Here is a 10,922-nt window from a genome sequence, read left to right on the forward strand (position 1 = left end):
GGAATCGCATCCTTGTTAAATCCACCCCCCCCCCAACTCTGTCTTCTGGAATTTCACAAGTCAGAGTTGGTAACCCTAATTTGTACCCATGCAAAACTTTGTTTCAGAGAATTAAAAAAAATAATGTTAAGCCCTGTACGATATAAGGAGCACATATAGTTCATATACAAGCACAAATGTCACAGATACAAAAATGAACAACCAACCTTCACCATATTTCTGCAACACACACCAAAGCCAGCAAAGTATAGCCCTACCAAAACATAGGCCTCTACAGGCTTATAAACTTTCCCTTTGTCAAGACATGAGAGCCATGTAGTGGTTAGAGTGCCGGACTAGAAGACCCAAGTTAGAATCCCAGCTGTGCCATGGAAGTGTGCTGGGTGACCTTGGGCTTGTCATATACTCTCAGCCTAACCTTCCTCACAGTGTTATTGTGAGGATAAAATGGAGGAGAGCAGAACAGAGGAGAGCAGAATGGGGAGAAAGGTGGGATATTAAAAACAAACAAACAATTGCAGCAGTTGTCATTGGGAAAGATGGAAGTCATAAGCAGAATATGGGCCCTGTAATGATCCAAAGGTACTACACAGGCAGGGAAGTGTATATATTTTGAAGATCTGTGTCTCTGGCTAATAGTTTGAGTAGTGTGAAATAAACAAAAAAACAGGCATATGATGATGTGACAAATACAGAATGTGTTATCCTGGCTGAGATCCTGCATCAAAGTTTCTCCCATGCTCAAACACTCCTCAAGAGTGTACTATCACCAAGATCATCAGCTGTCACCAGTGAAAACTGGGGAGGGGGAAGCCAACTTGCAACCTATACAATGAGGAATGTGTTTAATAGAATACGAGGGTGCACTTGGGAAAGAGTAGAGATACTGGGAGCAAGACTTAGCATTGGATGATTTCTGGCACAACGATGGAAAGACTGCATTTTTATGTTGGGGTTTTTCATATTATAAGGCATCTCCTAAACTGTTGAAATAGTCCTCAACAGTGCAGTCAAACAGTTTGTGCAGCAAACTACAAAATCAAATGGCAGGGAGGTGAAAAGGAGACACTCAGAACTCAAAAAGGAGACACCCAAAACTGCCAGCCAGTTTTGCCCAAGAATTCCTTCTTGACTCCAAGTATGACATTAATTAGACGAAGGTCATGAGACAAAAATCAAAAGAAAATCTCCTGTCTTATCCTGTTCAGTATCAGATATGCATGAACACTACCACAGGTATCAGTCTTTAAATTCCTACCAGACATGCAAAAAATGTACAATAATGGATTCATCAGCCTTACTATTCTTGGAACTGAAACCAGCCTTTTTTTATTTCTATTCTCATGAATGTAATTTCTTCCTCCTGATGAGGAGTGATGATGATGGATACAAATGACTGCTTGACCATTAAACAAGAGCAAATAATGTTTGCCTTCCCCTCAGGGCTCTGGATAACAGAATGTACATGCTCAGTTAGCCATAGAATTGCTTCCTCTACAAATACCCAAATGAATAAAAACTACATTAATAAAAAGTCAGCAAAGCAATAGACCAGAATGAGTTACAGAAAATAAATGGGCAAATACAGATTTAGCCATGTAAATGGAAGATTTTCATACATATTTTACTTGCAAAAGTCTTAAGGAGAATATGGGTTGTATAAAACAAGAAATATATTCACACACACAAAAACCAACCAATTAAGAAATAGCAACCATTCCATCTTGGGATCTTTAAGATTTAAAAGGTGGAGTAAAATATTATTCTGTAAATCTCTATGAATATCTGGAACATGAATGGAAAACTTCCAAGCAGTTGGAAGCTCTAGACTAGACACGGGCATGAACAGGGCAGGGGGGCTGGGGAACAAACACGTTGTTCATTGTTCGTTGCTGTCGACAAACATGAACAGTAATGAACATATACCGTTAACAAACATGTTTGGTGTTCATTGGGGCCAGAATGCCCCCCTTCAGACTTAGAGAGCCCATTTTCACAAGGAGTGTTCAGCAGGATCTCCTCCAGCCATCACCCAAATTTCGTCAAGATTGCAATATGGATCTTGGAGTTGTACATTCCCAAATCCGACACCCCAGGAAACTCCGATTGATACAGTTGGAGCCACCAGTTGACTTTGGTCCTATGTACAAGTGGTGGACGTGAAGGCGGGCAGCCTCCCCTCTAGGGGGCAGGGTATTTGGCTGCTTGCCAGCAACACCTCTTCCATGTGCCCGCCTGTCAGGCCTCCCAGAGGCTACTTCCGCCAAGGCATTAATGTGGGTTATGTTGGCGGCCGCCAGGCCTGGTGGGCTCAGGGAGGTAGTGGCAGACCACCTCCCCTCTAGGCAGTGTGTGTGGGGGGGGTTGCCACTTGCCAGCGGCACCCCCCATGTGCCTGCCCACACAGGCCTCAGAGAGGCTACTTTCCACACAGCCAGAAGGTGGGTCAGGTTGGTGGCTGCTGGGCCTGGCGGGCTCAGGGAGGCATTGGTGGGCCACCTCCCCTCTAGGGGTGGAGAGTTTGCTGCTCGCCAGCAGCACCCCCCACGTGCCTGCCCGCCAGGCCTCAGAGAGGCTACTTTCCACACAGCTGGAAGGTGGGGCAGGTTGGCGGCCACTGGGCCTGGCAGGCTCAGGGAGGCGGTGGCGGGCCACTTCCCTTCTAGGGGACAGGGGGTTTAGCCACTCACCGGCAGCATCCCCTATGTGCCCGCCCACTAGGCCTCCCAGAGGCTACTTCCCGCCAAGGCATTATTGCGGGTCAAGTCGGTGACCATCGGGCCTGGCAGACTCGGGGAGGCAGTGGTGGGCTGCCTCCCCTCTAGGGGGTGGGGTGTGTGGCTGCTTGCCAGCGGCACCCCCCATGTGCCTGCCCACACAGGCCTCAGAGAGGCTACTTTCCACACAGCCAGAAGGTAGGTCAGGTTGGCGGCTGCCAGGCCTGGCGGGCTCAGGGAGGCATTGGTGGGCCACCTCTCCTCTAGGGATGGGGGGTTTGCTGCTCGCCAGCGGCACCCCCCATGTGCCTGCCCTTCAGGCCTCCCAGAGGCTACTTTCCACATGGCCAGATTATGGGTCATGTCGGTGGCTGCCACATAACCAAAGGACCCAGCAACAGTTTGCAAAGAAAACCCTCCAGCAAGACATGATGGTATACACAGAGGCCTTGCACATACAAACACACACCCTGGTGGGTCAGAGACACCAACATACATTTACCAGATGGGGACATCATGGCATCGAGACCAATGCTGTTGTCCACACATCGCATGGTGCAGAGGCTGTTGCCGCCCAAACATACAAGCTGGACATGGAGCATTGGACGGTTAGGTACATGGGATAGATAGGTTTCTTGGTAGACAGGTGCATAGCTGTATGGGATAGGTGTATAGGATAGAAGAATGCATGGATACATTGAATACCTGTATTGGATTGACAGGAGAGAGGGATAACATGTACAGGGATATTGGGAAGACAGGTGGATTGCATAAATATCTGGGTTATCCCGTCATTAGAAAGTTGGAAGGAAAGAACCAAGGGTGGGAGGTGGGGCTCCCCCCTAACATGTAGAAGTGGAGGCTCACGTACTGGCCATCGAGGTGGTGGAGGATGACTTCCCCCCCCATCATGGGGGAGGCATCGGTTCCTCTAGGAAAGGGGATTGTGGGAAGACAATTAAGTACCCACGTGGGGAGCTGTGGGCTGTCCCCTGCATCACCCACTGGCCTGCCATCACAGATGTGGCAGTCTATTCAGCACCCTACAGAAGACAACATTTCCACAGAATCCACACCACTGAGATACACCTTACCTGTGCAGGCAGTACAGGCACTACTAATAAGTAGTGTAGGCTGCCGCAAGCATCACCCACCTAACTGCCTTTGCAGTAAGGATGGGAGTCGGGGCCGGGATCCATTCTGCCCTGCTCAGAGGGGACAGCAGGTGCCCTGGATAGAGGGCACCATGCGGCACAAACATATCTGCAACAGCCTTTGAGCTGTCCCTTGTGCCCAAAAGTGGTGGCTGCAGACATGACCTACTTTCCTGCCTTCATGGAAAGGGTGCAATGACCAACACAAATAGACCAAGGTACAGTAAAAACGAACCAGACATGTTTTGGCCCTAAGGCCTTCCTCAGTGGTCAATTGTAAACAATTTATGATCAAACACACCCACACATATAGAAACCAATCATGCAATGCTCCCCATGTTTTATCTAGAGCTGTAACAAAATAAGAAGAGGGGAGGAAATTTTTTTAATATAATCCATTATGGCCGTGGTAGTCCCTCATGCCCAACAGTGGCAGCTGCAGACATGACCCACCTGCCTGCCTTTGTGGAAAGGACAGGATGGACAGGACAGGAGAGATCACTGGGAAGGGTTGTAATTGTTCCAGACAGGGAGAGGTTGAATGAGGGACCAACAGCCCCGAGAACTGAGGGAGGCCAGAGCATTTCCACAGAATCCACACCACTCAGACACTGCATCTGAGCAGGTAGTACAGGCACAACTAATAAGTAGAGTAGGCTACCACCAGTATCTCCCACCTTCCTACCTTCATGGAAAGGATGGGAGTCATGGTCGGGACCCATTCCCCCCTGCTCAGAGGGGACAGCAGGTGCCCTTGGATAGGGGGCACCATGCTGTACAACCATATGTGCAACAGCTTCTGAGCTGCCCCTCATGCCCAAAAGCAGCAGCAGCAGACCGCACCTACCTTCCTGCCTTCGCGGAAAGGACAAGAGTTGTGGGACCCATTTCCCCCTGCTCAGAGGGGACAGCAGGTGCCATGGATAAGGGGCACCGTGCGGTATAACCATATCAGCAACAGCTTTTGAGCTGCCCCTCATGCTCAAAAGTGGTGGCTGTAGACACGGCCCACATTCCTGCCTTCACTGAAAGGGCAGGATGGGCAGGAGAAGTTGTTGGGAAGGGTTGTAGTGGTTCCATCCAGAGAGGGTAAGGTTGAAAGAGGGACCGGGAACTTGTCAGGAAGAGGATGCGATGGGCAGGACAAGTCATGGGGAAGCGTCGTTTTGGCACCACCCAGAGAGGGAGAGGTTGAAAGAGGGACCAGGAACTTGTCAGGGAGACAAGGACAAAGGGTTACTGGCCGCATTGCAGAGCAGGACCAGGAAGACCCCTTCATTTGACAGCCATGAGCTGAGAAACTCACTGAGTTGTGGGACAGCGGCGGCACCTGACATGACCCACCTTCCTGCCTTCGCAGAAAGGATGGGATGGGCAGGACAGGAGAGGTTGGGAGGTGTCTGAGTGGTTCTGGACAGGGAGAGGCTGAAAGAGGGACCAGCAGCCCCAGGAGCTTGTGCCTTGGAAGGGAAGTAACATAGGGAGGTGATGGTCATCTGTGTGGTCTGTGTATGCATGTGTGTCCACACATGAGAATGCATTTTGTACATGTTCTTTTTAAACACTCACAAATGCCCATCAAATCTTTTCAAGTATTCAGCTCAAGCCTGAAGGAGTTCACCTATCACTAGTGCTCCACACTTTGAAAATTAACATCTGTCTTCACCCAGAGTGAGAGGAAGTGTCTGGCTACCTGATTATCTAGGAAGCTGAGAGCAAGATATTATGGCAGTATGAGTATTTTATTTTAGGGAGAGTAATCAGTCTTGTCCCTCTTCTTGAAACTGGTGGGACATATCTCTCTTTTTCCAGAGATAAGGAATCAGGCAATCAGAAAAGAAAGTAGATAAAAGCATTGAACGAAGGAGAACTGTAGTTCATTTCTGGATTAGTGTGTGGTGAAGTAAGAAATGAGCTTTCATTCACTAGATGGTCCATATGTAAAGTGATTTTTTTTCCTATGGTTTTCACAGAGCATGCTAAAAGAACAGTTGCACCATCTTCATGAAATATGCTCTTCTCTACTTGATTTGGTCACATCTATTCCATACCAACATGGTTTCACCTGCATGTACAAAGAAAGGGTGTCACAGAATGGCTCCACTGACCCAAAAGTCCCATTCTGCTTTGGGCCTCCAAAGCATCTAAGCACTCACTGGAAGTTTCAAGTCTCTGCTTGGCAATTTACTGTTCTCTGGAGTCCACCCAGCTCTTGTAGGGGTTTTCTTGTGCTTCTCCTTCAGTACCCTGCAACCAGCTGGTCAATTCTGGAAAGTCCTGCCAAGAGGCCAGCAGTCCTAGCTTCCCTTCTGTGTTGACATTTAAAGACTCCACTAGTGCCCACATTTCCTGGTACCCAATGACTGGTAACACTTCTGCAGTCCCAAGGTATTAGTTATCTAGCAAATAACCACCTTTTTTTTCCTGATGCCTGTTTTAGCTAGCATGTTTAAATGGTGAATGTCTATGTGGTACAGAGAATAACTATGGGTCAAATCTTTCTTTCCTGAGCTCTCGAGGACAATACAGTCTAGCCTCCCACATCTCAAATCTCTGCCAAGTGTCTCAGATTCTAGTTAAGGTGTGAGCTGATGATGGAAGTTCTAAATTAATGTTTTGAATCAGTGAAAGACTGGATGAAGGTGAACATTTTGAAATGTACTCCAGACAAAATGGATTACTGTGGGTTGGGAGTAAAACAGGAATTAGTGTTCATCCTAGATGGATAACACTCCTCATGAAGGAACAGATTTGAGGGAGGGGGGTACTTCTGGATGCCTATTTATTGTAACTGAACTAGTCAGGGGTGCCTTTTTCCAGCTTGGGCTAATATGCCAGCTATGGCCAATCCTGCTTAATGCAGACCTTGGAGACCTTAGTAACATCTAGACTCAAATACTGGAATGTAGTCTATGTGGGGCTGACCCTGAAGGCAGTTCACAAATTTCAAATGGTACAAAGTTTAGCGAGAGATCCCCATGGTACAGAGTGGTAAGCTGCAGTACTGCAGCCCAAGCTCTGCTCACGACCTGAGTTTGATCCTGGCAGAAGCCAAGTTCAGGTAGCCGGCTCAAGGTTGACTCAGCCTTCCATCCTTCTGAGGTCGGTAAAATGAGTACCCAGTTTCCTGGGGGTAAAGTGTAGATGACTGGGGAAGGCAATGGCAAACCACCCTGTAAAAAGTCTGCAAGAAAACATTGTGATGTGACTTCCCCCCATGGGACAGTAATGACTCGGTGCTTGTACAATGGACTGCCTTTACCTTTTTACAAATCTTAGCAGTGAGAGTATAGATATGCTATAGATGAGCACATTATGCCAGTAATATCCCAACTGCATTTTGGGTTCAATTCAAAGTGCCTTTAATGTCCTTGATGGCTTGGATCCAAAGTACCTGAAGGATCATCTCCATCCATATCAACCTTCCTGAGTTCTGAAATCCTCTGAAATGGTGTCTTCCTGTGGAAACCAACCTGTCCACAAAATCAAGAACTCCCTCCCCGTGGAAGTAAGAGCGATGTCATCCCTACAGGCCTTCTGGAATAAGCTGAAGATATTTGTGTTCCAGGTTTTTGTGTTGATCATGGGAGGGCACCCATTTTAGTCTGTGTGGTGTTTTTCTTGATGTTTTCCTCATGCACATTTACACTGAGTTTTCTGGTATTCAGTCCTCAAGGATTGGATCTGCTTTGGGCCTCTGTAATTCTGCACTTGAGGAAGTCAAACCAGTGATGTCTGTTTATTTTTCTGCACTAGAACGATGTCCCGTTTCTGCTTCAGGCTTTCTGTTTCATTAGTTGATCAGCTGAGGACTTGTCAGTTTCATCTGTTGATAAGCTAAGGACCCCTCATTTTCCTCAGTTGATCAGCTGAGGACAAGTCAGTTTCTGCAATTGATTGACTGAGGAAACTTGCAAGATTTGTTTTTGTTTTTGTTTTAATGAACCAATGTTGCAACCTTGCAATATTTTTTTAAAGGGATTTACTTCTTACTGCCAAGGTTAGTGTGCACACAGCATAGTCTTTAGTCCATTTTAAAATTTCTCTTTGCCATATTGCCGCTTATATGCTTAAGAAACTTGCAAGGGTTTTTTTTTAATGCACTAATGTTGCAACATTGTAATGTTGTTTTAAAAGAATTTTTTAACAGAAAAAACTGGATTGGTTGCTGTTCAGCCAATCAGGGTGCAGGGAAATAAAGGGGAGAGTGAATATTATTATTATTAGTTACTTCTTACTGCCAAGGTTAGTGTGCACACACAACATACTCTTTAGTCCATTTTAAAATTTCTCTCAACCATATTGCAGCTTATATGCTTAAGAAACGTGCAAGGTGTTTTTTTTAATGCACTAATGTTGCAACATTGCAACATTGTTGTTTTAAAATAATTTTTTAACAGAAAAAACTGAATTGGTTGCTGTTCAACCAATCAGGGAGCAGGGGAGAGTTATTATTATTATTATTATTATTATTATTATTATTATTATTATTATTACTACTACTACTACTACTACTAAAAGCCACCTTTGATTGAAGCCATCTTTTTGATTGAAAAGTCATCTTTTTGATTGAATGATGGCATACAAAATCACTAAATCCATACACAAAATTAAAAAAAAAACCCAATACCTACAGCTCTGGATTTAGTCATTATAGTTCAGCAGATGTGAAGCTGAGGGTCTCACCACCCAAGACAAAATCCACTTGAATTACACAGGTAATTCAAGTGTAGTTTGTAATTCGAGTGTATTTGAGTGAAATTCGAGTGTAATTCAAGTGTATTTTGTCTCGTGTGGTTTGACCCTAAGTTCTCTGGAAATGTTAGATTCTGCACTGAGGGTCGCACTAAAAGTGACAAATGACACTTGCCTGGCAAGTGAACAGACTCACGTGTATTCCTCCCTGTTCACTTGCCATTCACTTGTGCTCCATTTGATCAAGTGGAGAGCAAGTGAATGGCAAGTGAACAGGGAGGAATACATGTGAGTCTGTTCACTTGTCAGGCAAGTGTCATTCGTCACTTGTAGTGCGACCCTCAGTCCATCTCTAGTGGTGGACGAGTTAGCCAAAAGATAGCGTGTCTCCTACTGTCTGTTTTCTCAAGCAATATTTGGCCTTAGTAGAGAGCTGGAAAAATTGTAGCGTGTAAGATTATAATGCAGAACAATGGCTCTAGGTCCCCAGGGTCTCTTTGGTACCAGTAGTGAGTTCAGTGCATGCTATAGAACAAGCCTAAAAGCCTCTGAGACAAGCCCTGGTTCCTAAGGAAAAATGCAGAAGTTCTGTGGCAGACAGATAATTGTAAGAAAGGTTCTCTGAGGGTACAGTTTGAACTCCATTGCTATAATTGAATGTGACTCACCATGTTTCATTCTGAGACTTTAAAAAAAAAAGAAAGAAAATGATCTAAATATAAGCTCATTTAGACAAGCATCCCCTGTGCAGATGCTTCTAATTGCCAAGCTGGCTGTATATTCCACCAGCATCTAATTAGCTGTTTAGCACTTTTGCATGCAATGCAATGTTCAAGCAGATCAGTTGTTAGCACTAAACAGCTAATTATCCAGTTGTGGAGAAGACATGCAGGAGCAGAACACAAACAGCTGATTAACGCAAGAAAACTGATTATTGCTAAACAACTGTTTATTGCATACCCTCTCTGATTTGGATACTTCTTTTACAGGAGTCTCCCATTTCCCCTGAGATTCCCGAGTAAATGATATTGCACTGCATTTCACAGGATCTTGTTAAAAGTCAGGTCACTTTAAAACACAGAATTTGTTGTCCTTGCGTGCAGTTTATAGTAAGGTACCAATCTGTTGGGTTTCTCTGAAGGACCAAGTAAAACATTCTAATGGAGAATTATCACAACCTTCTCTTTTTATCACCTCCCACTAAAAAGAATAGAGTTCACCCAATGTCTCAGAAATTGCCTGGGCCTGAGTAAGATATCATTTCACTACAGGATAATGTAGCATTTCCTTTAAAGTAAAGGTGCTGCTGACAAGGCAATATCAGCAAGGTGAGTCTAGGTTATGAACCAACAAATCGCTCTGGAGAAGTGGAAGAATAAAAGGTTAATCTTACGAATTGAACATGTTTTGTTTCATGGAGGGAATATCAATGAATGGCAGGGTATATGTAACAGTTTTCTATTATGTTTTTGTACATTTGTCTTATAAAAAAGGGGGAAAGAGAGGAAGGAACTTACATCCAAATAACGGAGATAATGTTTGTCATTAATGATGAGAGGAAAAGAGTTCTCCACAGGACCAACTCATAATAAAGCTTTTCTGGTTTCATCCTTGACACCTGGGCTTAAGAGTCATAAGCTGGAAAGGCAATGGATTCAGGTAATTCAGACCAACTTGTGTTTTAAGTCAGGACACTTACTTTTCTGCCTTGATATTAACCAGCATTATCCAAATCATTTCTTTAAAAAACAGATCCATTCTTTTAAGTTTTCCACATGTTGGTTTTCATGCACTGTGCCTTGCTTACTTATTTTCTAGGAGGGAAAAGAGAGAGAAGCTCAGTGTGAGTCAATAGAAGTAATACATTACCTGGGTAAGTCAGGTGGGGCATACCAGTTCGATGGACTGTTGTCTGACCCCCACGGTCCTTTACATCTTCCCTGAGGGAAGCTGGTTGCAAAGTGCTGGGTTAGAGTTTGTCAGGAGCAGAGGGTGCCTTCTTTCTTTTTGTAGATCTATACTGATAATGTCTATATAGGGAACAGAATGTTCTGGCTCACCACTCCTGCAAACCCCAGATCCAATTTCCATGATGGTGTTGGCATAATACTTTGAGTGTGTGAGTTTTATGAGCAGCTGGGGGAAGAAATGTGTCTCTGTGCACATAGATACCTGGATTCCCTGTGCAAAGTCCACCTAATTCTAGCGCGTGAGCAAGTGTCGTGGTAAGCTCAATTGTTGCAATGAGAGAACCAGGTCCAGACTGGCTCCTTTTAGCATTAGAACAGCAGATTCATAAGCCATCTCTCTTGTAACTGTCTTACTGACAGATAACTGTACTGGTAAGAAAACAAAA

The 10,922-nt window shown here is 45.0% G+C and overlaps 1 long non-coding RNA gene across 3 annotated transcripts in view; it reads right to left on the reverse strand.

Moving 5' to 3' along the window:
- Nucleotides 1–10,541, reverse strand: part of LOC129334971 (uncharacterized) — a 91,168-nt gene extending 80,627 nt beyond the window's left edge. For 2 of the 3 annotated variants that reach the window (XR_008597552.1, XR_008597550.1), the window contains exons 1-2: nucleotides 10,460–10,541; nucleotides 10,266–10,380 (exon numbers count right to left, since the gene is read on the reverse strand). This is a non-coding gene — a long non-coding RNA (uncharacterized LOC129334971). Of the gene's footprint in view, nucleotides 1–5,709; nucleotides 5,937–10,265; nucleotides 10,381–10,459 lie in introns of those variants that run through there. The other variant, XR_008597551.1, reaches the window with a different exon arrangement.
- Nucleotides 10,542–10,922: the final 381 nt, after the last annotated feature.

This window comes from Eublepharis macularius, chromosome 8 (assembly GCF_028583425.1).
Source record: "Eublepharis macularius isolate TG4126 chromosome 8, MPM_Emac_v1.0, whole genome shotgun sequence".
NCBI lineage: Eukaryota > Metazoa > Chordata > Lepidosauria > Squamata > Eublepharidae > Eublepharis > Eublepharis macularius.